The 23,846-nt window shown below is 51.5% G+C and overlaps 1 protein-coding gene across 5 annotated transcripts in view; it reads left to right on the top strand.

Moving 5' to 3' along the window:
* The first annotated feature begins 18,980 nt into the window (after positions 1 to 18,980).
* Positions 18,981 to 23,846, top strand: part of PKNOX1 (PBX/knotted 1 homeobox 1) — a 71,784-nt gene continuing 66,918 nt past the window's right edge. For all 5 annotated transcript variants that reach the window (XR_012431959.1, XR_012431960.1, XM_065541346.2 and 2 more), the window contains exon 1: positions 18,981 to 19,083. The gene's annotated coding sequence lies outside the window, so the exon portion shown is untranslated. The remainder of the gene's footprint in view (positions 19,084 to 23,846) is intronic.

Below are 23,846 nucleotides of genomic sequence, written 5' to 3'. Positions count from 1 at the left end.
ATGCACCACCACGCCTGGCTATTTTGCATTTTTAGTAGAGACAGGGTTTCTCCATGTTGATCAGGCTGGTCTCGAACTCCTGATCTCAGGTGATCCACCTGCCTCTGCCTCCCAAAGTGTTGGGATTACAGGTGTGAGCCACCGCGCCTGGCCTTTTTTTTTTTTTTTTTTTGAGACAGAGTCTCATTCTGTCCCTGAGGCTGGAGTGCAGTGGCGTGATCTCGGCTCACTGCAACCTCCGCCATCCAGCTTCAAGCGATCCTCCTGCCTCAGCCTCCCGAGTAGTTGGGATTACAGGTGCCCACCACCATGCCCAGCTAATTTTTGTATTTTTAGTAGACACAGAGTTTCGCCATGTTAGACAGGCTGATAATTTTTGTATTTTTAGTTGAGACGGGGTTTCACCATGTTGGCCAGGCTAGTCTTGAACTCCTGACCTCAAGTGATCTACCCACCTCGGCCTCCCAAAGTGTTGGGATTACAGGCGTGAGCCACTGCGCCTGGCTGGGGATCAGAGTTTTTAAGGATAATTTGGTGGGTAGGGAGCCATGGGTCAGGAGTGCTGATTTGTCGGGTCGGAGATGAAATTACAGGAAGTTGAGGCTTCCTCTTGGGCTGAGTTGGTTCCTGGGAGGAGGTCAGAAGACCCCATGAGGCAGTTTTTTGGTATGGGTGGTGCCAGCTAACCCATCGAGTGCAGGGTCTGCAAAATATCTCAAGCACTGACCTTAGGTTTGACAGTAGTGATATTATTCCCAGGAGCAATCTGGGAGATTTAGAATCTTGCAGCCTCTAGCTGCAAGACTCCTGAACAATAATTTATAATCTTGTGGCTAATTTGTTAGTCCTGCAAAGGCAATCTAGTCCCCAGGTAGGAAGGGGGTTTGTTTTGGGAAAGGGTTCTATCCTCTTTTTTTTTTTTTTGAGACGGAGTCTGGCTCTGTCGCCCGGGCTGGAGTGCAGTGGCCGGATCTCAGCTCACTGCAAGCTCCGCCCCCCGGGTTTACGCCATTCTCCTGCCTCAGCCTCCCGAGTAGCTGGGACTACAGGCGCCCACCACCTCGCCAGGCTAGTTTTTTGTATTTTTTAGTAGAGACGGGGTTTCACCGTGTTCGCCAGGATGGTCTCAATCTCCTGACCTAGTGATCCGCCCGTCTCAGCCTCCCAAAGTGCTGGGATTACAGGCTTGAGCCACCGCGCCCGGCCCTATCCTCTTTGTTTCAAAGCGAAACCATAAACTAAGTTCCTCCCAGAGTTAGTTCGGCCTTCACCCAGGAACAAACAAGGACAGCTTGGAGGTTAGAAGCAAGATGGACTTAGGCCAGATGTCTTTCACTGTAATGATTGACTCACTTACAATTTTTGCAAAGGTGTTTTCAAAAGGGCTGGGATGACAGGTGTGAGCCAACACTTCCAGCAGAAGCCCAAATTCTATGTCACCTCTTTAAATTGACTCATCCCCGAGTTTCTCCACATATGCCTGAAAGATACATGTTAGTAAACATCCATCTTTCCCCGTTAATTTGTCTTTTTGTGGTTGTTGTTTTTGAGATGGAGTCTTGCTCAGTTACCCAGGCTGGAGTGCAGTGGCGCGATCCCGGCTCACTGCAAGCTCCGCCTCCCAGTTTCACGCCATTCTCCTGCCTCAGCCTCCCGAGTAGCTGGGACTACAGGCGCCCACCAACACGCTCGGCTAATTTTTTTTTGTATTTTTAGTAGAGATGGGGTTTCACTGTGTTAACCAGGATGGTCTTGATTTCCTGACCACCTCGCCAGGCTAGTTTTTTGTATTTTTTAGTAGAGACGGGGTTTCACCGTGTTCGCCAGGATGGTCTCAATCTCCTGACCTAGTGATCCACCCGCCTCAGCCTCCCAAAGTGCTGGGATTACAGGCGTGAGCCACCGCGTCCGACTAATTTGTCTTTTGTAGCAGGGTCCCCAGTGAGAACCCGGAAGGTAGAAGAAAATGAGCGATTTTCCCTCCCCTACACAGTTAAAAGAGAAGAGCTCTGGCAGGATGAAGACCCGGGCCTGGAGCCCGTCTTCAACATGCCCAGTGGTTTTCTCCCATGTAAAAGGAGCTGGAGAGATTTCTCCCATCTCTAGAATTCTGTGAACACATTCTGTTCCTTTTCCACTGATCCTGACTGATAATTACACATACACAAAAATGTACTTGTAGATGCTACGATATGTGGAGGTAGGGACAGTATTACTCGTATATGTAAGAAAGGTGCAGTCTAGTTACACAGGCGGGAAACAAGAGGGCCCCGTCCAGACCAAGCCCACAGGCTTGCTTTCTTTCTCCTTCCTTCCTTTCTTCCTTCCTTCTTTCCTTCCTTCCTTTTTTTTTTTTTTTTCCGATGGAGTCTCACTCTCCCAGGCTGGAGTACAGTGGCACGATCTCGGCTCACTGCAGCCTCCGCCTCCAGGTTTCAAGCAATTCTCAGCCTCAGCCTCCCGAGTAGCTGGGATTACTGGTGCTCGCCACCACGCCCAACTAATTTTTGTATTTTTAGTAGAGACGGGGTTTTACCATCTTGGCCAGGCTGGTCTCGAACTCCTGACCTCATGATCCGCCTGCCTCGGCCTCCCAAGGTGCTGGGATTACAGGTGTGAGCCACCGTGCTTGGCCCTGCAAGCTTCTTTCTATCCTCATTGAAAATACGTTGTAGGCCGGGCGCGGTGGCTCAAGCCTGTAATCCCAGCACTTTGGGAGGCCGAGGCGGGCGGATCACAAGGTCAGGAGATCGAGACCACAGTGAAACCCCGTCTCTACTAAAAATACAAAAAATTAGCCGGGCGCGGTGGCGGGCGCCTGTAGTCCTAGCTACTCAGGAGGCTGAGGCAGGAGAATGGCGTGAACCCAGGAGGCGGAGCTTGCAGTGAGCCAAGATCGCACCACTGCACTCCAGCCTGGGCAACAGCGTGAGACTCCGTCTCAAAAAAAAAAAAAAAAAAAAAGAAAATACGTTGTAAGAGGGCTGTTTGCAATGGCTCACACCTGTAATCCCAGCACTTTGGGAGGCCGAGGTGGGCGGATCACCTTAGGTCAGGAGTTCAAGAACAGCCTGGCGGCCGGGCGCGGTGGCTCAAGCCTGTAATCCCAGCACTTTGGGAGGCCGAGACAGGCGGATCATGAGGTCAGGAGTTCAAGACCATCCGGGCTAACACGGTGAAACCCCGTCTCTACTAAAAATACAAAAAAAATTAGCCGGGCGTGGTGGCGGGCGCCTGTAGTCCCAGCTACTCGGGAGGCTGAGGCAGGAGAATGGCGTAAACCCGGGAGGCGGAGCTTGCAGTGAGCTGAGATCCGGCCACTGTACTCCAGCCTGGGTGACAGAGCGAGACTCCGTCTCAAAAAAAAAAAAAAAAAAAAAAAAAAAAGAACAGCCTGGCCAACATGGTGAAACCCCGTCTCTACTAAAAATACAAAAATTAGCCAGGTGTGGCCGGGCTTGGTGGCTCACGCCTGTAATCCCAGCACTTTGGGAGGCCGAGACGGGCGGATCACGAGGTCAGGAGATCGAGACCATCCTGGCTAACACGGTGAAACCCCGTCTCTACTAAAAAATACAAAAAACTAGCCGGGCGAGGTGGTGGGCGCCTATAGTCCCAGCTACTCGGGAGGCTGAGGCAGGAGAATGGCGTGAACCCGGGAGGCGGAGCTTGCAGTGAGCTGAGATCCGGCCACTGCACTCCAGCCTGGGCAACAGAGCAAGACTCCGTCTCAAAAAAAAAAAAAAAAAAAAAAAAAAATTAGCCAGGTGTGATGGTGCATGCCTGTAATCCCAGCTCTTTGGGATGCTACAGCAGGAGATTGGCTTGAACCCGGGAGGTGGAGGTTGTAGTGAGCAGAGATCAGGACACTGCCTTCCTCCCTGGGTTACACGATCAAAACTCCGTCTTAAAAAAAGAAAAAAAAGAAAGAAAGAAAGAAAAGAAAATATGTAGTAGAAACACCAACCGTGTTGGCTCGACACAGTGGCACACACCTGTAATCCTAGCACTTTGGGAGGCTGAGGCAGGCCGATTGCCTGAGCTCAGGAGTTAGAGACTAGCCTGGGCAACATGGCAGAAACTGTCTCTTTTGAAAATAGAAAGGAAAGACCAGCCTAAGCAACATGGTGAAACCCCATCTCTATTAAAATACAAAAATTGGCCGGGCGCGGTGGCTCAAGCCTGTAATCCCAGCACTTTGGGAGGCCGAGATGGGCGGATCGCGAGGTCAGGAGATCGAGACCATCCTGGCTAACATGGTGAAACCCCGTCTCTACTAAAAAATACGAAAAACTAGCCGGGCGAGGTGGCGGGCGCCTGTAGTCCCAGCTACTTGGGAGGCTGAGACAGGAGAATGGCGTGAACCCAGGAGGCGGAGCTTGCAGTGAGCTGAGATCTGGCCACTGCACTCCAGCCTGGGCGACAGAGCAAGACTCCGTCTCAAAAAAAAAAAAAAAAATACAAAAATTATCTGGGTGTGGTGGCATGTACCTGTAATCCCAGCTACTCAGGAGGCTGAGACAGAAGAATCGCTTGAACCCAGGAGGCGGAGGTTGCAGTGAGCTGAGACCACGCCCTGTACTCCAACCTGGGTGACTAAGGGAGATTCCGTCTCAAAAAAAAAAAAAAAAGAAAAGAAAGAAAAAAAAGGAACAGTAACTGTGTTCTCAAATACATCACAAGATGGTAAACGTTCATTTCGCACGATTAGGAAAACAGCCAAGAATGAGAGGGCAAGAAGAGAAAGGAATATTTTCAGCTTGATGCTCCTTTTTGTGCTAACTGTGCGCTGCCCGGGCACAGGATACAGGGCACCAACTCGCCTCCCTTCCCTCTGGGCATTCGTCTGTAGCCTGGAGAGGGGCCCACCATCCCTCCAGTCCCTCCCTCTTCTCTCCCCTACCCCACTCCTCATCCAGGCTGAGATGGGGCACATTCCCTCCAGTGAGTGTCCAGGCCCGGGGGCCTGTGCAGGCAGGAAGGCAACCTGCCCACATAGAACGGCTGTGGGCAGGTAGGAAGAAGGACCGCGGGGATTAGGAAGCACCTTCTCTGTGCCTGATTTTAGCTGCACAGTCCCGCTAGGAAGGGCCAAGGGTGAGAGGTCACTGGGAGCATGGGCCCTCCAGGATCGTCCTACAGCAGCCTTGGTGTCCACAGTGGGAAAGCAGGCAATGGTGCCATGTGTGGGTAAATGTCACTAAATCATATGCCATTGTGAGGGCCCCAAGACAAGAATGCGTCCTGCATTAGTCAGGGTCCTCCAGAGAAACCGAACCGATAGGATGGAGATAGATGTACATAGATAGTGAGAGAGGGAGAGATTTATTTTAAGAATTGAGACTGGCAAGTCTGAAATTTGCAGGGCAGGCTGGAAATTCTAGCAAGAGATGATGTTGCGGCGAGTCTCAATTCAAAGGCAGTCTGGAGGCAGAATTCCTTCCTTCTTAGGAAACCTCAGTCTTTTCTCTGAAGGCCTTAAATGGATGCATGAGGCCCACGCACATTATGGAGGGTAACCTGCTTCACTCAAATCTACTTAGTAAAATGTTAATCCCATAAAAACATCTTCACAGAGACATCTAGGGTGCTCTGTGACCACTGAGCCGGGCACCATAGCCTAGCCACATTGACACATACAATTAACCAGCCCAGGTCCCAAAGCTCAGAAAGTATCATCTTGTCCCAGGGCAGGTAACCCCATGTCCAGTGCCACCCGCACACACCGTGGTATTGGAGTTCCTGCTCATCGAGCTTCCTCGCCTGTCTGAGCACACCTGGCTCAGGTACAGTCGTTGTCCGTCAGGGACCCAGAGCCTTCTCTTGCTCTCCCCATCCAGGCTCCCCAAGGCTTTGTTCTCTTCCATTGGTCACTTGCCCTGTTGAGCTGGGGCTCATCATATTTCTCCATTTTAAATTTTTTTTTTAAATTTTTTGAGACGGGGTTTCACTCTTGTTGCCTAGGCTGGAGTGCAATGGTGCGATCTTGGCTCACCACAACCTCCACCTCCTGGGTTCAGGCGATTCTCCTGCCTCAGCCTACCGAGTAGCTGGGATTAGAGGCGCCTGCCACCACGCCCGGCTAATTTTTGTGTTTTTAGTAGAGATAGGGTTTCACTATTTGGTCTCAAACTCCTGACCTCAGGTGATCCACCCATCTTGGCCTCCCGAAGTGCTGGGATTACAGGCATGAGCCACCATGCCTGGCAGCATATTTCTCTATTGTTGCTGTAGTTTTTGTGCATGGAATTTTTTTGTTTTTATTTTTGTAGAGCCAGGTCTTACTATGTTGTCCAGGCTGGTCCCAAACTCCTGGCTTCAAGCAGTCCTCCTGCCTTGGCCTCCCGAAGTGCTAGGACTACAGGTGTGAGCCATGGAGCCCAACCAGTTAATTGTGTTTCAACTGTTCATTGACCTCATTGAGAAATTAGATATTTGGGCTGGGTGCGGTGGCTCATGCCTGTAATCCCTACACTTTGGGAGGCCAAGGTAGGAGGGTCCCCTGAACCCAGGAGTTCAAGACCCACCTGGGCAACATGGTGAAATCCTGTCTCTACAAAAAAATACAAAAATTATCTGGGCATGGTGGCACACACCTGTAGTCCCAGCTACTCTGGAGGCTAAGGTGGGAGGATCACCCGAGCGTAGGGAGGATGATGCCACTGCACTGTAGTCTGGGCAACAAAGTGAGACACTGTCTCAAAAAAGAAAAAAATATATAATTTCAATTAAAATAAAATTAAAAAGAAGGCCAGGCTCGATGGCTCATGCTTGTAATCCCAGCACTTTGGGAAGCTGAGGCAGGTGGATCATTTGAGGTCAGGAGTTCAAGACCAGCCTGGCCAACATGGTGAAACCCCATCTCTACTAAAAATACAACAATTAGCCCAGTGTAGTGGCATATGCCTATAATCCCAGGTGCTCGGGAGGCTGAGGCAGGAGAATCATTTGAGCCTGGGAGGCAGAGGTTGAGGTGAGCTGAGATTATGCCACTGCACTCCATTCTGGGTGACAGAGTGAGGCCCTATTTCAAAACAAGAAAAAGAAAAGAAAAGAAAAGTAAATTACATCTTTGGGCCGGGCGCGGTGGCTCAAGCCTGTAATCCCAGCACTTTGGGAGGCCGAGACGGGCGGATCACGAGGTTAGGAGATCGAGACTATCCTGGCTAGCACGGTGAAACCCCGTCTCTACTAAAAAATACAAAAAACTAGCCGGGCCAGGTGGCGGGCGCCTGTAGTCCCAGCTACTCTGGAGGCTGAGGCAGGAGAATGGCGTAAACCCGGGAGGTGGAGCTTGCAGTGAGCTGAGATCCGTCCACTGTACTCCAGCCTGGGCGACAGAGACTCCGTCTCAAAAAAAAAAAAAAAAAAAAAAAAAAAAATATTACATCTTTGAAGAACTGGTTTTGTTTTGTTTTTTTTTTGTTTTTTGTTTTTTTTTTTTGAGACGGAGTCTCGCTCTGTCACCCAGGCTGGAGTACAGTGGCCGGATCTCAGCTCACTGCAAGCTCTGTCTCCCAGGTTTATGCCATTCTCCTGCCTCAGCCTCCCGAGTAGCTGGGACTACAGGCGCCCGCCACCTCGCCCGGCTAGTTTTTTTGTATTTTGTAGTAGAGACGGGGTTTCACCGTGTTAGCCAGGATGGTCTCGATCTCCTGACCTCGTGATCCGCCCGTCTCGGCCTCCCAAAGTGCTGGGATTACAGGCTTGAGCCACCGCACCCGGCCTTGGTTTTGTTTTTTTTGAGACAGGGTCTCAGCTTTTCAGTCTGTCACCCCGGCAGGAGTGCAGTGATGTGATCTGGGTTCACTATAACCTGTGCCCCCCGAGGCTCAAGCAATCCTTCCATCTTAGCCTCCCAAGTAGCTGGGACCACAGGTATGCACCACTACACCCAGCTATTTTTGTTTGTTTGTTTGTTTGTTTTGAGACGGAGTCTGGCTCTGTTGTACAGGCTGGAGTGCAGTGGCCGGATCTCAGCTCACTGCAAGCTCCGCCTCCCGAGTTTACGCCATTCTCCTGCCTCAGCCTCCCAAGTAGCTGGGACCACAGGTGCCCACCATCACGCCCGGCTAGTTTTTTGTATTTTTTTAGTAGAGACGGGGTTTCACCGTGTTAGCCAGGATGGTCTCGATCTCCTGACCTCGTGATCCGTCCGTCTTGGCCTCCCAAAGTGCTGGGATTACAGGCTTGAGCCACCGCGCCCGGCCTCACCCAGCTTTTTTTTTTTTATTTAATTTTGTTTTGTTTTGAGACAGTGTGTCTCTCTGTAACCCAGGCTGGAGTGCAGTGGTGAGATCTTGGCTCACTGCAACCTCTGCCTCCTGGGTTCAAGTAATTTTTCTGCCTTGGCCTCTCCAGTAGCTGGGAATACAGGCACGTGCTACCATACCTGACTAATTTTTTTTTTTTTTTTTTTTTTGAGATGGAGTCTTGCTTTGTTGCCTAGGCTGGAGTGCAATGGCATGATCTCGGTTCACTACGACCTCCACCTTCCGGGTTCAAGTGATAGTCCTGCCTCAGCCTTCCAAGTAGCTGGGATTACAGGTGTGCACCAACATGCCCAGCTAATTTTTGTTTTTGTTTTTGTTTTTTTGAGACAGAGTCTCACTCTGTTGCCCAGGCTAGAGTGCAGTGGCATGATCTTGGCTCACTGCAGCCTCTGTCTCCCGGGGTCAAGCGATTCTCCTGCCTCAGCCTCCTGAGTAGCGGGGATTACAGGCACGTGCCACCACGCCCAACTAATTTTTATATTTTTACAAACATGGGGTTTCACTCCTGACCTCATGATCTGCCCGCCTCAGCTTCCCAAAGTGCTGGGATTACAGGTGTCAGCCACCGCACCCGGCCAATTTTTGTATTTTTAGTAGAGATGGGGTTTCACCTTGTTGGCCAGGCTGGTCTCGAACTTCCAACCTCAGGTGATCCACCTACCTCAGCCTCCCAAAGTGCTGGGATTACAGGAGTGAGCCACCGTGCCCGGGCCACACCAACTACTTTTTGTAATTTTAGTAAAGACAGGGTTTCACCATGTTGGCCAGGCTGGTCTCAAACGCATCTTCTCAGGTGATCCACCTGGCTCAGCCTCCCAAAGTGCTGGGATTACAGGAGTGAGCCACTGGCCCCAGCCCTAGAATTGGCTTTTATCAGTTAATAAACTGGAGTGATTTGGAGACTAATTAGAGTGCACACTAATATAATATTTGAACAGTTCCGGCTGGGCATGGTGGCTTATGCGTATTTGGGAGGCTGAGGTGGGCGGATCACCTGAGGTGGGGAGTTCAAGACCAGCCTGACCAACATGGAAAACTCCCATCTCTACTAAAAATACAAGATTACCAGAGTGTAGTAGCACACGCTTGTATTCCCAGCTACTTGGGAGGCTGAGGCAGGAGAATTGCTTGAACCCAGGAGGTGGAGGTTGTGGTGAGCTAAGATGGCGACATTGCACTCCAGCCTGGACAATAAGAGGGAAACTCCGTTTCAAAAAAGAAAAAAGAAATTGAACAGCTCCTGGCATGCGACGTATGAGACATTGGAGCAGTATGTGAGAATGAACTCCATGCAAAATCAAAAGCAGGTGAGGGCCGGGCATGGTGGCTCAGGCCTGTAATCCCCGCAATTTGGGAGGCCGAAGCAGGTGGATCACCTGAGGTCAGTCAGGAGTTCAAGATCAGCCAGGCTAACACGGCGAAACCCCGTCTCTACTAAAAATGCAAAAATTAGCTGGGTGTGGTGGTGAGCATCTGTAATCCCAGCTACTCGGGAGGCGGAGTCAGGAGAATTGCTTGAAGCAGAAGGCAGAGGCTACAGTGAGCTGAGATCAGCTCCCTAGTTTTCAGTAGCTTCTGGTTCATTTTTCTCAGTGAAGCCTCTCAGATCCTAACCATCCTTTAAGAACAACCCGAGCCCTGCCTTCTCCACTTCCTCCAGTGTCATTTTCCAATTCTTGCCCATGTGCCGTAGCTCTGGCATGTGCTGTGCCCCACCTGGGTTACTGCCCCCTTTCTTTCCTATACTCCACCAGCCTGGGCCCAAGCCAGGCGCACAGTGAGTGCTGGTCAGTCTGGCTGGCACCATAGCTCCCCTCAGAGTGCCCTGCCCCGCCCACCCACCTCCCCCTGCTGCTCCTTGTCCCCACTGAGTCCAGGCCACACGAAATGTTCATGGCCATCCCTCACTCACCTTCTCTGTGTCACCTGTGGGGTTCATGTGCTGTGTTTTTGTGAGTGCAAAAAGCATTTACTGTGTTTTCCCTCTCCTCTTTTTTTCTTTTCTTTTTTTTTTTTTTTTTAGACAGGGTCTCGTTCTGTCACCCAGGCTGGAGTGCAGTGGTGTGATCTCAGCTCACTGCAGCCTCTGCCTCCCAGGTTTAAGTGATTCTCCTGCCTCAGCCTCCCGAGTAGCTGGGATTACTACAGGCACACGCCACCACATGTGGCTAATTTTTCTATTTTTTTAGTAGAGTTGAGGTTTCACCCTGTTGGTCAGGCTGGTCTCAAACTCCTGACCTCAGGTGATCTGCCTGCCTCAGCCTTCCAAAGTGTTGGGATTACAGGTGTGAGCCACCACCCCTGGCCTCCTCTCACACCACAACAGTGAACACAGAAAACTTCTGTAGGTTCAAGACGTTCTGTGACCAAATGTTGAGGGCATTTCTCCCCTCCACCAAGCACGTGGTCAGTTCTGCAGTGGCAGACACCAAGTGGGGTCCTCCAGCTTAATTCTGTCACGTCTCCCTGGGGATGGTGTCAGATTCTATATGTGGAGGACTCAGTCCCCAAAACTGCCTCCCCGAACTAATCACAAGTCCAGGCCTCCGGAGTTTCTGACCAGCCAGCTATCACCCCGAGTTCCCAGGCCCCACACTGTGGATCCCATACATTTGCTGGAGCAGCTCACAGAACTCAGGAAAACACGTTCACCAGTTTATTACAAATGCTATTACAGAGGCCGGGTGTGGTGGCTCACCCCTGTGATCCCAGCACTTTGGGAGGCTGAGGCGGGCAGATCACCTGAGGTTGGGAGTTTGAGACCAGCCTGGCCAACATACCCCATCTCTACTAAAAATACAAAAATTAGCTGGGCGTGGTGGGGTATGCCTGTAATCCCAGCTGCTTGGGAGGCTGAGGTAGGAGAATCACTTGAACCCAGGAGATAGAGGCTGCAGTGAGCCGAGATCGCGCCATTTCATTCCAGGCTGGGCAACAAGAGGGAGACTCCGTCTCAAAAAAAAAAAAGAAAAAAACATTAGCTGGGTGTGGTGGCACATGCCTGTAATGATACTTGAAAGGCGGAGGCATGAGAATTGCTTGAACCCAGGAGGCAGAAGATGCAGTGAGCTAAGATTGTGCCACTGCACTCTAGCCTGGGTAATGGAGTGACACTCTGTCTCAAAAAAAAAAAAAAAAAAAAAGGGTAATACGAAGGATACAGAGAAACTCGAATGGGAAGCCATGTGAGAAGGGGCGTGTGGCTTCAAGGCCCTCTCCCAGGATCCTCCACGTGTTCACCTATCCAGAAGCTCTTCAAACCCTTTATTTCTGGGGTTTTATGGGGGCTTTGTTACCTAGGCATGATTAGTTAAACCACTGACCATCAGTGATCAATTTTACTCTCTCTCCCCACTCCCTGGGGACTGATGCGGTACTGAAAGTCCAAACCGTCTATATCCTGCCTTGCTTTTTTTTTTTTTTTTGTTAGACAGAGTCTTGCTCTGTTGCCCAAGCTGGAGTGCAGTGGCGCGATCTCAGCTCACTGCAATCTATGCTTCCCAGGTTCAACTGATTTTCCTGCTTCAGCCTCCCTAGTAGCTGGGATTATAGGCACACGCCACCAACCGGTTAATTTTTTTTTTTTTTTTGAGACAGAGTTTCGCTCTTGTTGCATAGGCTGGAGTGCAATAGCGCGATCTTGGCTCACTGCAACCTCCACCTCCCGGGTTCAAGCGATTTTCCTGCCTCAGTCTCCCAAGTAGCTGGGATTACAGGGATGGACCACCATGCCCGGCTAATTTTGTATTTTTAGTAGACACAGAGTTTCTCTATGTTGGTCAGGCTGGTCTCGAACTCCTGACCTCAGGTGATCCAGCCACCTCAGCCTCCCAAAGTGCTGGGATTACAGATGTGAGTCACTGTGCCTAGCCTGCCCAGTTAATTTTTGTATGTTTTGTAGAGACAGGGTTTTGCCAAGCTGGTCTCCAACTCCTGACCTCAGGTGATCTGCCAGCCTCAGCCTCCCAAAGTGCTGGGATTGCAGGCATGAGTCACCGCGCCCAGCATGGTTATTTCTTGATGATATGCTAAACAAGGGGTGGATTATTCATGCTCCCCCTTTTAGACCATATAGGGTAATTTCCTGATGTTGCTATGGGATTAGGTGGGAGTGTAGCAGTGAGGACGACCAGTGGTCACTCACATCGCCATCTGGTTTTGGTGGGTTTTAACCTGCAACCTGTTTATTTATTTATTTATTTTTTTGAGATGGAGTCCCGCTCTGTCACCCAGGCTGGAGTGCAGTGGCGCGATCTCGGCTCACTACAACCTCCGTCCCTCCAGGTTTAAGCAGTTCTCTGCCTCAGCCTTCTGAGTAGCTGGGATTACAGGCATGTGCCACCACCCCCAGCTAATTTTTTGTATTTTTAGTAGAGATGGGGTTTCACCATCTTGGCCAGGCTGGTCTTGAACTCCTGACCTTGTGATCCACCTGCCTCTGCCTCCCAAAGTGCTGGGATTACAGGCGTGAGCCACTGCACCCAGCCTACTGCAACCTCTTTTATCAGCAAGGTCCTTACGACCTGTATCTCGCCCTGACCTCCTATCTCATCCTGTTACTTAGAAGGCCTTAACCGTCTGGGAATGCAGCCCAGTAGGTTTCAGCCTCATTTCACCCAGCTCCAATTCAAGATGGAGTCGCTATTCTTCATACGCCTCAAATATTTCTCCTTTTTTTTTTCTTGAGACAGGGTCTTACTCTGTTGCCCAGGCTACAGTGCAGTGGCATGGTCTCAGCCTACTGCAACCTCGAATTCCTGGGTTCAAGCGATCCTCCCACTTCAGCCTTCCAAGTAGCTGGGACTACTGGTGTGCACCATCACACCTGACTAGTTAAAAAAATTTTTTTTCGCCCGGGCACAGTGGCTCACGCCTGTAATCCCAGCACTTTGGGAGGCCGAGGCGGGCAGATCACGAAGTCAGGAGATCGAGACCATCCTGGCTAACACGGTGAAACCCCATCTCTATTAAAAATACAAAAAATTAGCTGGGCGTGGTGGCGGGCGCCTGTAGTCCCAGCTACCCGGGAGGCTGAGGCAGGAGAATCGTTTGAACACAGGAGGCGGAGGTTGCAGTGAGACAAGACTGCGCCACTGCACTCCAGCCTGGGCGATAGAGCAAGACTCCATCTCAAAAAAAAAAATTTTTTTTTTCTTCTTTTGTAGAGACTGGGGTAGGGATGTGCAGGGGGCAGTTGGGGGTCTCAGTATAATGCCCACACTGGTCTCAAACTCCTGGCCTTAAGCCTCCTGAAGTGCTGGGATTGCAGAAATGAGCCACCACACTCAGTCTAGTCATGTCTTTCTTTTTCTTTTTTTGAGGCAGAGTCTTGCTCTATACCCCGGGCTGAGTGCAGCTGCATGATCTCGGCTCACTGCAATCTCTGCCTCCTGGGTTCAAACAATTCTCCTGCCTCAGTCTCCCAAGTAGCTGGGATTACAGGCGCCTGCCACCACACTCAGCTAATTTTTTAAATTTTTTTTTTTTTTTGAGACGGAGTTTTGCTCTTGTTGCCCAGGCTAGAGTGCAATGGCACAATCTCAGCTCACTGCAACCTCCACCTTCTGGTTTCAAGCAATTCTCCTGCCTCAGCCTCCCAAGTAGCTGGGATTACAGGTACCCGCCACCATGCCCAGCTAATTTTTTTGTATTTTTAGTAGAGACGGGGTTTCACCATGTGGTCTTGAATTGCTGACCTGGTGATCCACCCACCTCAGCCTCCCAAAGTGTTGGGATTACAGGCGTGAGCCACTGCACCTGGCAATTTTTGTATTTTTAGTAGAGTCAGGGTTTCACCATGTTGCCCAGGCTGGTCTTGAACTCCTGACCTCAGATGATTTGCCCGCCTTGGCCTCCCAACATGCTGGGATTACAGGTGTGAGCCACTGCGCCCAGCCTAGTCATGTATTTCTATAAACAATTATACGTGCCTTTTTACTTCATATATCTATTTTCCCAAGAAAATTATTAATAAATCTGGCTGGGTATGGTGGCTCATGCCTGTAATCCCAGCACTTTGAGAGGCCAAAGCGGGCAGGTCACCTGAGGTCAGGACTTTGAGACTAGCCTGGCCAGCAAGGAGAAATCCCGTCTGTACTAAAAATACAAAAATTAGCTAGGCATGGTGGCAGGCACCTGTAATCTGAGCTACTTGGGAGGCTGAGGTAGAAGAATCGCTTGAACCCAGAAGGCAGAGGCTGCAGTGAGCCAAGATCATGCCAGTGCACTTCAGCCTGTGCAATAGAGAAAGACTCCGTCTCAAAAAAAAAAAATTAACAAATATATTGAAAACTTGTTGTAAAGAGAATAGACAGAATGGCTGGTTGTTTGAATTAAAATGTACCTGTTTTTTTTCTTTTTCTTTTTTTTTTTTTGAGACGGAGTCTTGCTCTTTTGCCCAGGCTGGAGTGCAGTGGCATGATCTCTGCTCACTGCAAGCCCTGCCTCCCGGGTTCACTCCATTCTCCTGCCTCAGCCTCCCGAGTAGCTGGGACTACAGGCGTCCGCCACCACGCCCCGCTAATTTTTTGTATTTTTAGTATAGAGAAGGGGTTTCACACTGTTAGCCAGGATGGTCTCGATCTCCTGACCTCGTGATCCACCCACCTCGGCTTCCCAAAGTGCTGGGATTACAGGTGTGAGCCACTGAGCCCAGTCCGTTTTTTTTTCTTTAGAAGCCGCTTTGGTCTCAACACCTGGAGGAGGCCGCCTGTGGCCTCACAGGTGTGGATGGAGGCAAAGGTGGATTCACAGGGAAGCAAATGAGTCTTCGCCCCCTCTAAAGCCCCACACCTACTTAACTTTGAATTATTTTCCTAAGGACTCCCTACAGTATGCAAGTTTCAGGGCCCAGAAACCCTGGCCCATCCCCGGAGGAGGAGACTACTGATGGTGCATCTGTCAGAGGCATTTGAACCAAAGCAACTCCATCTTGAATACGGACTGGGTAAAATAAGACTGAGACCTAAGGGCTGCATTTGCGGGAGGTTAAGGCATTCTTAGTCACAGGGTGAGGTAGGAGGTCAGCACAAAACACAGGTCACAAAGACCTTGCTCATAAAACAGGTAAATGAGCTGGCCAAATCCCACCAAAGCAGCCGGCCAAATCCCACCAAAACCAAGATGGTGATGGAAGTGACTGCTGGTGGTCCTCACTGCTCATTATACACTAATTATAATGCATTAATTATAATGCATTAGCATGCTAAAAGACATTCCCACCAGTGCTAGGACAGTTTACAAATGCCATGGCAATGGCAGGAAGTTACCCTATGTGGTCTAAAAAGGGGAGGAACCCTCAGTTCCCACCCCTGTTCAGGAAACCTCATGAATAACCCACCCTGTGTTTAGCATATAATCAAGAGCTAACAATACGTATAAGGTGCTTGGCGAGGAAGGCAGGGCAGGAAAGAAAAACAAACAAACAAACAAAAGAGTATAAGCATCTGAGCAGCCACACCACTGGTCTGCCTATGGAGTAGCCGTTCTTTTATTCCTTCGCTTTCTTAATAAACTTGCTTTCACTTTATGGACTCGCCCTGAGTTCTTTCTTGCTCAAGATCCAAGAACCCCTTCTTGGGGTTTGGATCAGGACCCCCTTTCTGGCAACACATCCCATCCTTTCCCCTTTTTCTGAAGACAGACTTCAGAAATGAAAAAAAAAAGAAGGGCGGCTGCTCATGGTGGGTGAAAGGGCAAAGCAGCTGGCAGAGAAGGCACCTAGCTGATGACCCCAGAGCCTTCTGGGCCCAGAGGCGGGTGGCAGGGCCTGGGCTTCTGTCTGCCCTAAACTTGCTGCAGCTGCTTCCCGGGTCCTCTTGTGGAGCTCCTGCTGTCTCACAGGCTGGATGCAGAGAAATTAAAGCTGCAGACCGGGGGCAGGTCTAGGTGTATCCAGTGAGCCCAGGGCTGCTTCCTGGGGCCTGAACAGCAGGTCACAGGGCCCCTGCTGAGAAGGGCCCAGGCTTAGGGTAAGGTTCTGCTGTCACTGCCTTGAAATTCTTCACTGTAATATCTGATCCAGGGACCTTGTCTTACCGGAATGGGGTCTCAATCCAGATCCCAAAGGAGGGTTCTTGGCGCTCACACAAGAAAGAATTCAGGGAGAACCCACAGAGTGAAGTGAAAGTGAGTTTATTACAGAAGTAAATAAACAAAAGAATGGCTACTCCATAGACAGAGCAGCCCCAAGGGCTGCTAGTGGCTATTTTTATGGTCCTTTTTTTTTTTTCCCCTAGAATCCGTTCCTGAATTACATTGGTTATTTCCCGATCATGTGCTAAACAAGGGGTGGATTATTCATGAGTTTTCTGGGAAAGTGGTGGGGAATTCCCAGAACTTAGGATTCCTCTTCCATTTATTTATTTATTTATTTATTTATTTATTTATTTATTTATTTGAGATGGAGTCTCGCTCTGTCACCCAGGCTGGAGTGCAATGACATGATCTCGGCTCACTGCAACCTCTCCTTCCCGGGTTCAAGCGATTCTCCTGCCTCAGCCACCCAAGTAGCTGGGACTACAGGCGTACACTACCACGCCTGCCTAGCGTTTTGGTATTTTTAGTAGAGATGGGGTTTCACCATATTGGCCAGGCTGGTCTCGACTGCTGACCTCAAGTGATCCGCCCGCCTTGGCCTCCCCAAAGTGCTGGGATTACTGGCATGAGCCACTGTGCCCGGCCCCTTTTAGACCATTTAGGGTATCTTCCAAACGTTGCCAGGGCATTTGTTAACGGTCATGGCGCTGGCGGGAGTGTGTTTTACCAAGCTAATATATGATAATTAGTGTATAATCAGCAGTGAGGAAGGCCACAAGTTAATTTCCCCGCCATCTTGGTTTTGGTGCTATTTGGCCGGCTTCTTTACTGCATCCTGTTTTACCCGCAGGATCCTTGTGACCTGTGTCTTGTTCCGACCTCCTATCTCATCCTATTAGTAAGAATGCCTTAACCTCCTGGGGGTGCAGCCCAGCAGGTCTCAGCTTCAGTTTACCCAGCCCCTATGGAGTCTCTCTGCTCCAACACCTCTTGACACTTGCATCTGCATCTTGCACTAGGCTCTGCAGATTATGCTCAGTCTTCAATACTGAGCTTTTTCTGTCCCCTTTAACTTCCCTCCTGAGGCAAGTATCTTAGAGCCTCCCTCTTGCCCACCCTGCTGCCCTCCATCTTTCTGAAAGAGACGGCTCTGCAGCTGCACAGCACTTGGCCAAGGGCTCTTGGCGGTGTGGAGCTCTGAAGACACAGGAGGGATGTCCTCCGAGCTGTTCATGCCTAGACCTACCCCTGGCTCCCTCCAGCAATCAGCTTCTGTCCTGGGCCTGCCTTCCTTCCGGGAGGAGTGGGGGCCCACAGAGCTGCCCTTCCCCCGCTGTGTATGGACTCAAGGCACTGACGGCACTAGGTGGGCCACTGCATAAATGGATGTTTATGAGTATTGAAGGCTGGTCAGGCAAACCGTGTGCTTTCCTACGCACTGGGGAATGTGTCGCCCTGTCCTTACATCTTGGAGACCAAAGCCACCATCGGCACTTGTGGGTTCATTGTGGCAGTGATCAGTTAAGGTGGTTTTTTTTTTTTTTTTTTTTTTTTGAGACGGAGTCTCGCTTTGTCGCCCAGGCTGGAGTGCCGTGGCCGGATCTCAGCTCACTGCAAGCTCCGCCTCCCGGGTTTACGCCATTCTCCTGCCTCAGCCTCCCGAGTAGCTGGGACTACAGGCGCCCACCACCTCGCCCGGCTAGTTTTTTTTGTATTTTTAGTAGAGACGGGGTTTCACCATATTAGCCAGGATGGTCTCGATCTCCTGACCTCGTGATCCGCCCGTCTCGGCCTCCCAAAGTGCTGGGATTACAGGCTTGAGCCACCGCGCCCGGCCCAAGGTGGTCTTTCAAAGCACAGTTTGAAATGCAGACACTTGTGGGCATCCCCTAAGGCAGGTGCCCTTTATCTGGTGGCTGCGTTGGTCACCTAGACCAGCAAGGCTCGCCTGGGCCGGAAGGTGTGTTCAAGTGAGGACAAGTAGCCCAGAGGCCACCCCGAAGCACCTGTGGACATCATGAGTCCTTGCTGGGGTCCTTACACCGAGGGAAGCCAGCGCCCAGGGTAAAGCTTCAGGTGCTAAGCACTCGCGCTGCCGCAGGCTGGGAGGCAGGTGAACATCCACTGTGCCGCCCAGGCCCTTGCCCACCCGGGCTCTGGAGCCTGAGGAGAAAGGCTGCGAGGCTCCCGCGGGCTTACATTCAAACGGGGCACACACAGAATGGGGGCCTTCGGCGCCGGGACGCCCGGGGCTACGGATGGTACAGCCCTCCCTCCCCGTCTGCTCGAGGCAGATGGTTTCGCCCGGCTCCACACACCTCTTCTGGGCAGCAACCAAACGCGCGGAGGAGGCGTGACGCGCGCTGAGGCCACGCCCCTACTGCATAGTCATAAGGCGGGAGGCTCTGCCTTCGGGGCGGGGCAGACAGCTCCTCGCGCTCGGGCGCGGCAGGTTGGGGGCAGGGCCTAGCTCCGGGTGCGGGCGGGGATGGAGGCGGGGCCGGCCACGACCCGGTCCCCGCCCTCGCTCTCCTCCCTCAGGGCTTAGGCCCCGCCCCGCGCCCGCCGCCGCGCAGGGAGGGGCGGGGCCCGTCTCCGGCGGGCCCCGCCCCCTCTCTGAATATTGATGCGGCGCGCGTCGGCGTCGCCCTCCTCCCATTGAGCGAGGCTGTATCGCGTGGCCCAGCGTCGGCGTGACGGTTGGACGCGGGCGCGGCACTGCGGGTCCCGATTGCTGCAGCCGCTTGTCAGTGTGATGAAGATTGGCACCCAGGTAAGCTGTCACTCAACCGCTCCGCCGCCGCCGCCGCCGCTCTCGCCGCCGCCATCCCTATCAATCACACCGGCCCGCGGCCGCCGCCCGCCGCCGCCGCTGCCGCCCGGGTCTGGAGGGTCGGCGCTGCCCCGGAGGGCCCGCACTTGACCCGCCGTCCGGGGCAGGGGGCGGGGAGGGGGCGCGGGTGGGGGAGGGGAGCGGGCACCCGCGGGGGAGGGGGCGCCTTCCGCCCAACCGGCGCGGGGACGCGCCCAGTTGGTTTTTCAGTGTGGGTTGAGGGACGCGGAAATTTCTGGAAGGCGCCGCCGCCGCCGCGCTGGGCCCGATCGAAGCGCGCGCTCCTAACCGTCCCTTTCGGAGTGCGGCGCGCGCCCCGGCGCGGGGCGGGGGCGGGGGCGCGCGGAGCCCGGCGCGGGCGGGGCGGCGGGCGTGAGGGCCGGGGGCGCGCGGCGGGGCGGGGCCGGGGCGGGCGGCGCGCGTGGGGCCGGTCGGGTCCGCGGCCTCGGGGGGTCTTCCGGGCCGGCGGGGCTGCTCGAAGGGTGTGGGGTGCGCGGCGGCGCAGGCGGGAAGATGGCGGCCGCGACCCCGGCCCCGGCCTCAGCTGTGGCGAACGCGTGGGTCGGGGTCCTGGGGGCTGTGGGCGCGATGGGGCTCGCGCCCTCAGCGGGGCACCGGCGCGGGAGCAGCCCAGGTCCGCGCGCTGAGGGCAGTGTTTGGGGCCGGGTGCTGGGGAAGCGGTTCTGGCATCCCGGGAATCGGTGGGAAGAGCCGCTTCTGTCACACGGGTCGTGGAAATAGATGACAGAAAGTGCCCGGCAGGGGCTGGGCGCCCTGTGGGTTTGCACCTTCCTTGTGAGGGAAATCGTGTCACTGAACGAAGAATGAAGAAATGCGGAGTCTGCTTTATGTCATCCTAGTGGCTCTCGAAATGCCTTATTTGGACAGCGGCTCTGCGACCGGACCAGTTAGGGCCTCCGTTCCGATGGCGGATTCCTGACGGGAGGCCCGAGGGTCCGGGAATGGCGGCCCCCTGAGGTCGGGCCGGGGCAGGCCGGGCTGAGTGCGACGGGGGCGCTGCAGCCCTGGGGGGTGCTCCACCTGTGTGAGGGGTTCTCCTCCAACTCTTTAGAAAGAGTTTGCTTTTCAAAACAGTAGATGCTTTTTCCTTAGGAAGTGAGTACTTTCCTCTTCAGGATGAAAGAAGCTCCCTGCTTTAGTTAGGTCTACTTTCATGATTTTTCCTGGCATAGTGAACAATAGGCTTTCTCTAAACAGAAAGAAGAATCGAGGTGAAATGTGAACCTCTTTGCCAGTGTAGTTATTGGTGATGCTCTTGCATTTAGTCATAGATTAATTTGGAAGATGGCAGGCTGACGGAAATGAGGCTTAATTTACTTAGAGTGATTTGGGAATCCTTTCTTTGTATACAGGCATACCTCAGATAATTCGAGTTCTAATCCAGACCACCGCAGTAAAGCAAGTACTGCGGTAAAGCAAGTGACACAACACAGTTTTAAGTTTTTCAGTGCATATAAAAGTTGTAATTATGCTATACTATTTAAAGTGTGCAATAGCAAGCATTATATCTATAAAAATGTGCTTACCTTAATTAAAAAATACTTTAGTACTAAAAATACTAATGATCATCTGAGCCTTCAGTGAGTCCTGCTCGTTTTGTACTTGGACAATCTTGCCTCATTGTGGATGGCTGCTGACTGATCAGGGTGGTGGTGGCTGTGTCAGTTACTTAAAATAAGGCAGCAGTGAAGCTTGCTGCATTGATGGACTCTTCCTTTCATGAAAGACTTCTTTGTAGCATGTGATGCTGTTTTGATAGCTTTTTAACCACAGTGGAAATTCTTTCAAAGTTGGAGGCTATTGTCAGACTCTGCCACTGCTATCCACTAAGTTGATGTGATATTCCACGTTTTGTTGTCATTTCCACAATGTGCACAGCATCTTCACTAGAAATAGCTTCCATCTCAAGAAACCACTTTCTTTGCTCATCCATAAGAAGCAACTCTTCATTATTTCTACCACATCTGCAGTTCCTTCCTCCACTGAAGTCTTGAACTCCTCCAAGTCATTACAAGGGTTAGAATCAGCTTCTTCCAAACTCCTGTTAGTGTTGATATTTAACCTCCTTCCATGAATCTTGAATGGCATCTAGAATGGCGGATTCTTTCCAGAAGGTTTTCAGTTTACTTTGCCCAGATTCATCAGAGGAATCACTACCACAGCTATAGCCTTACAAAATGTATTTCTTTTTTTTTTTTTTTTTTTTTTTTTGTTTGTTTTTTGAGACGGAGTCTCGCTCTGTCGCCCAGGCTGGAGTGCAGTGGCGCGATCTCGGCTCACTGCAAGCTCCGCCTCCTGGGTTTACGCCATTCTCCTGCCTCAGCCTCCTGAGTAGCTGGGACTACAGGCGCCCGCCACCGCGCCCGGCTAATTTTTTGTATTTTTAGTAGAGACGGGGTTTCACCGTGGTCTCGATCTCCTGACCTTGTGATCCGCCCGCCTCGGCCTCCCAAAGTGCTGGGATTACAGGCGTGAGCCACCGCGCCCGGCCAGGACAAAATGTATTTCTTAAATAATTAAGACTTGAAAGTCGAGATTACTCCTTGGATCCATAGCTGCAGAATGGATGTGGTGTTAGCAGACATGAAGACGGCGTTCATTTCCTTGCGTACATCTCCATCAGAGCCCTTGGGTGACTAGGTACATTGTCAGTGAGCAGTAATATTTTGAAAGAAATCTTTTTCTGAGCAGTGGATCTCAACAGTGGGCTTAAAATATTCAGTAATGTGTTATTCCATTTCTAGAGCACAGGCAAGAGTAGATTTAACATAATTCTTCAGGACCCTAGGATTTTCAGAATGGTCAAAGACCGTTGGCTTCAGCTTAAAGTCACCAGTGACATTTGCCCCTAACAAGAGAACCAGTTTGCCCTTTGAAGCTAAGCATTGAGTTCTCTCTAGGTATGAAAGTCCTAGGTGTCATCTTCTTCCAACGGAAGACTGTTTTGTCTCTATTGAAAATCTGAGGCCGGGCGCGGTGGCTCAAGCCTGTAATCCCAGCACTTTGGGAGGCCGAGGCGGGCGGATCACAAGGTCAGGAGATCGAGACCACAGTGAAACCCTGTCTCTACTAAAAATACAAAAAAAAAATTAGCCGGGCGCAGTGGCGGGCGCCTGTAGTCCCAGCTACTCAGGAGGCTGAGGCAGGAGAATGGCGGGAACCCGGGAGGCGGAGCTTGCAGTGAGCCGAGATAGCGCCACTGCACTCCAGCCTGGGCAACAGCGTGAGACTCCGTCTCAAAAAAAAAAAAAAAAGAAAATCTGCTTTTCCGTCTAGCTGCGTTCATCAGTGATCTTAGCTAGACCTGGATAACCTGGTGTTGCTTTTCTGTTAGTTAGCACTTGCTGCTTTACCTGGTACATTTGTGTTACAGGGACAACTTTCCTTAAACCTCATGAACCAGCCTCTGCTGCTTCCAAGTTTTCTTTTCTTTTCTTTTTTTTTTTTTTTTTGAGATGGAGTTTTACTCTTGTAGCCCAAGCTGGAGTGCAATGGTGTGATCTCGGCTCACTGCAACCTCCGCCTTCCGGGTTCAAGCGATTCTGCTGCCTCAGCCTCTGTAGTAGCTGGGAGTACAGGCGGCCACCACCACATCCAGCTAATTTTTTGTATTTTTAATAGAGATGGGGTTTCACTATGTTAGGCTAGGTTCGAACTCCTGACCTCAGGTGATCCACCTGCCTCAGCCTTCCGAAGTGCTGGGATTACAGGGGTGAGCCACGGTGCCTGGCTCCAACTTTTCTTCTGCATCTTCCTCACCTCTGTCAGCCTTCATAAAATTGAAGAAAATTTGGGCTTGGTTCTGGATTAGGCTTCAGTTTAAGGGAATGTTGTGGCTGGTTTGATCTATCCAGACCACTCATACTTTCCCCATATCACCAATAAGGCTGTTTCACTTTCTTTTTTTTTTTTTTTTTTTTTTTGAGACAGAGTCTCGCTGTGTCTCCCAGGCTGGAGTGCAGTGGCGTGATCTCGGCTCACTGCAAGCTCCGCCTCCCGGGTTCACGCCATTCTCCCGCCTCAGCCTCCCAAGTAGCTGGGACTACAGGCGCCCGCCACCGTGCCCGGCTAATTTTTTGTATTTTTAGTAGAGACGGGGTTTCACCATGTTAGCCAGGATAGTCTCGATCTTCTCACCTTGTGATCCACCCGCCTCGGCCTCCCAAAGTGCTGGGATTACAGGCTTGAGCCACCGCGCCCGGCCTGTTTCACTTTCTTTCCCTCCCTCCCTCTCTTTCTTTCTTTGAGGCTGTTGCCTAGGTTGGAGTGCAGTGGTATGATCATGGCTCACTGCAACCTCTGCCTCCTGGGTGCAAGCAATTCTGCTGCCTCAGCCTCCTGAGTAGCTGGGATAACAGGTGTGCAGCATGTGTCCAGCTGATGTTTGTGTTATTAGAGGTACGGTTTCACCATGTGGCCAGGCTGGTCTCAAACTCCTAACCTCAAGTGATCCGCCCGCCTTGGCCTCCCAAAGTGTTGGGATTACAGGTGTGAGCCACTGGACCCAACCGTTTTCTTATTCATGTGTTCACTGGAGTAGCACTTTTAATGGCCTTTAAGAACTTTTCCTTTGTTCTGAGAGGTGATTTAAAATTTCAGAAATTTGTGTATATATATATTTTTAATTTCAAAAATTGAAAAGAAACTTGTACTTTGCATTTACAGCGTGGCTAGCCTTTGTT

This window comes from Macaca fascicularis, chromosome 3 (assembly GCF_037993035.2).
Source record: "Macaca fascicularis isolate 582-1 chromosome 3, T2T-MFA8v1.1".
Classification (NCBI taxonomy): Eukaryota; Metazoa; Chordata; class Mammalia; order Primates; family Cercopithecidae; genus Macaca; species Macaca fascicularis.
This window is presented reverse-complemented; position numbering and strand designations above follow the sequence as displayed.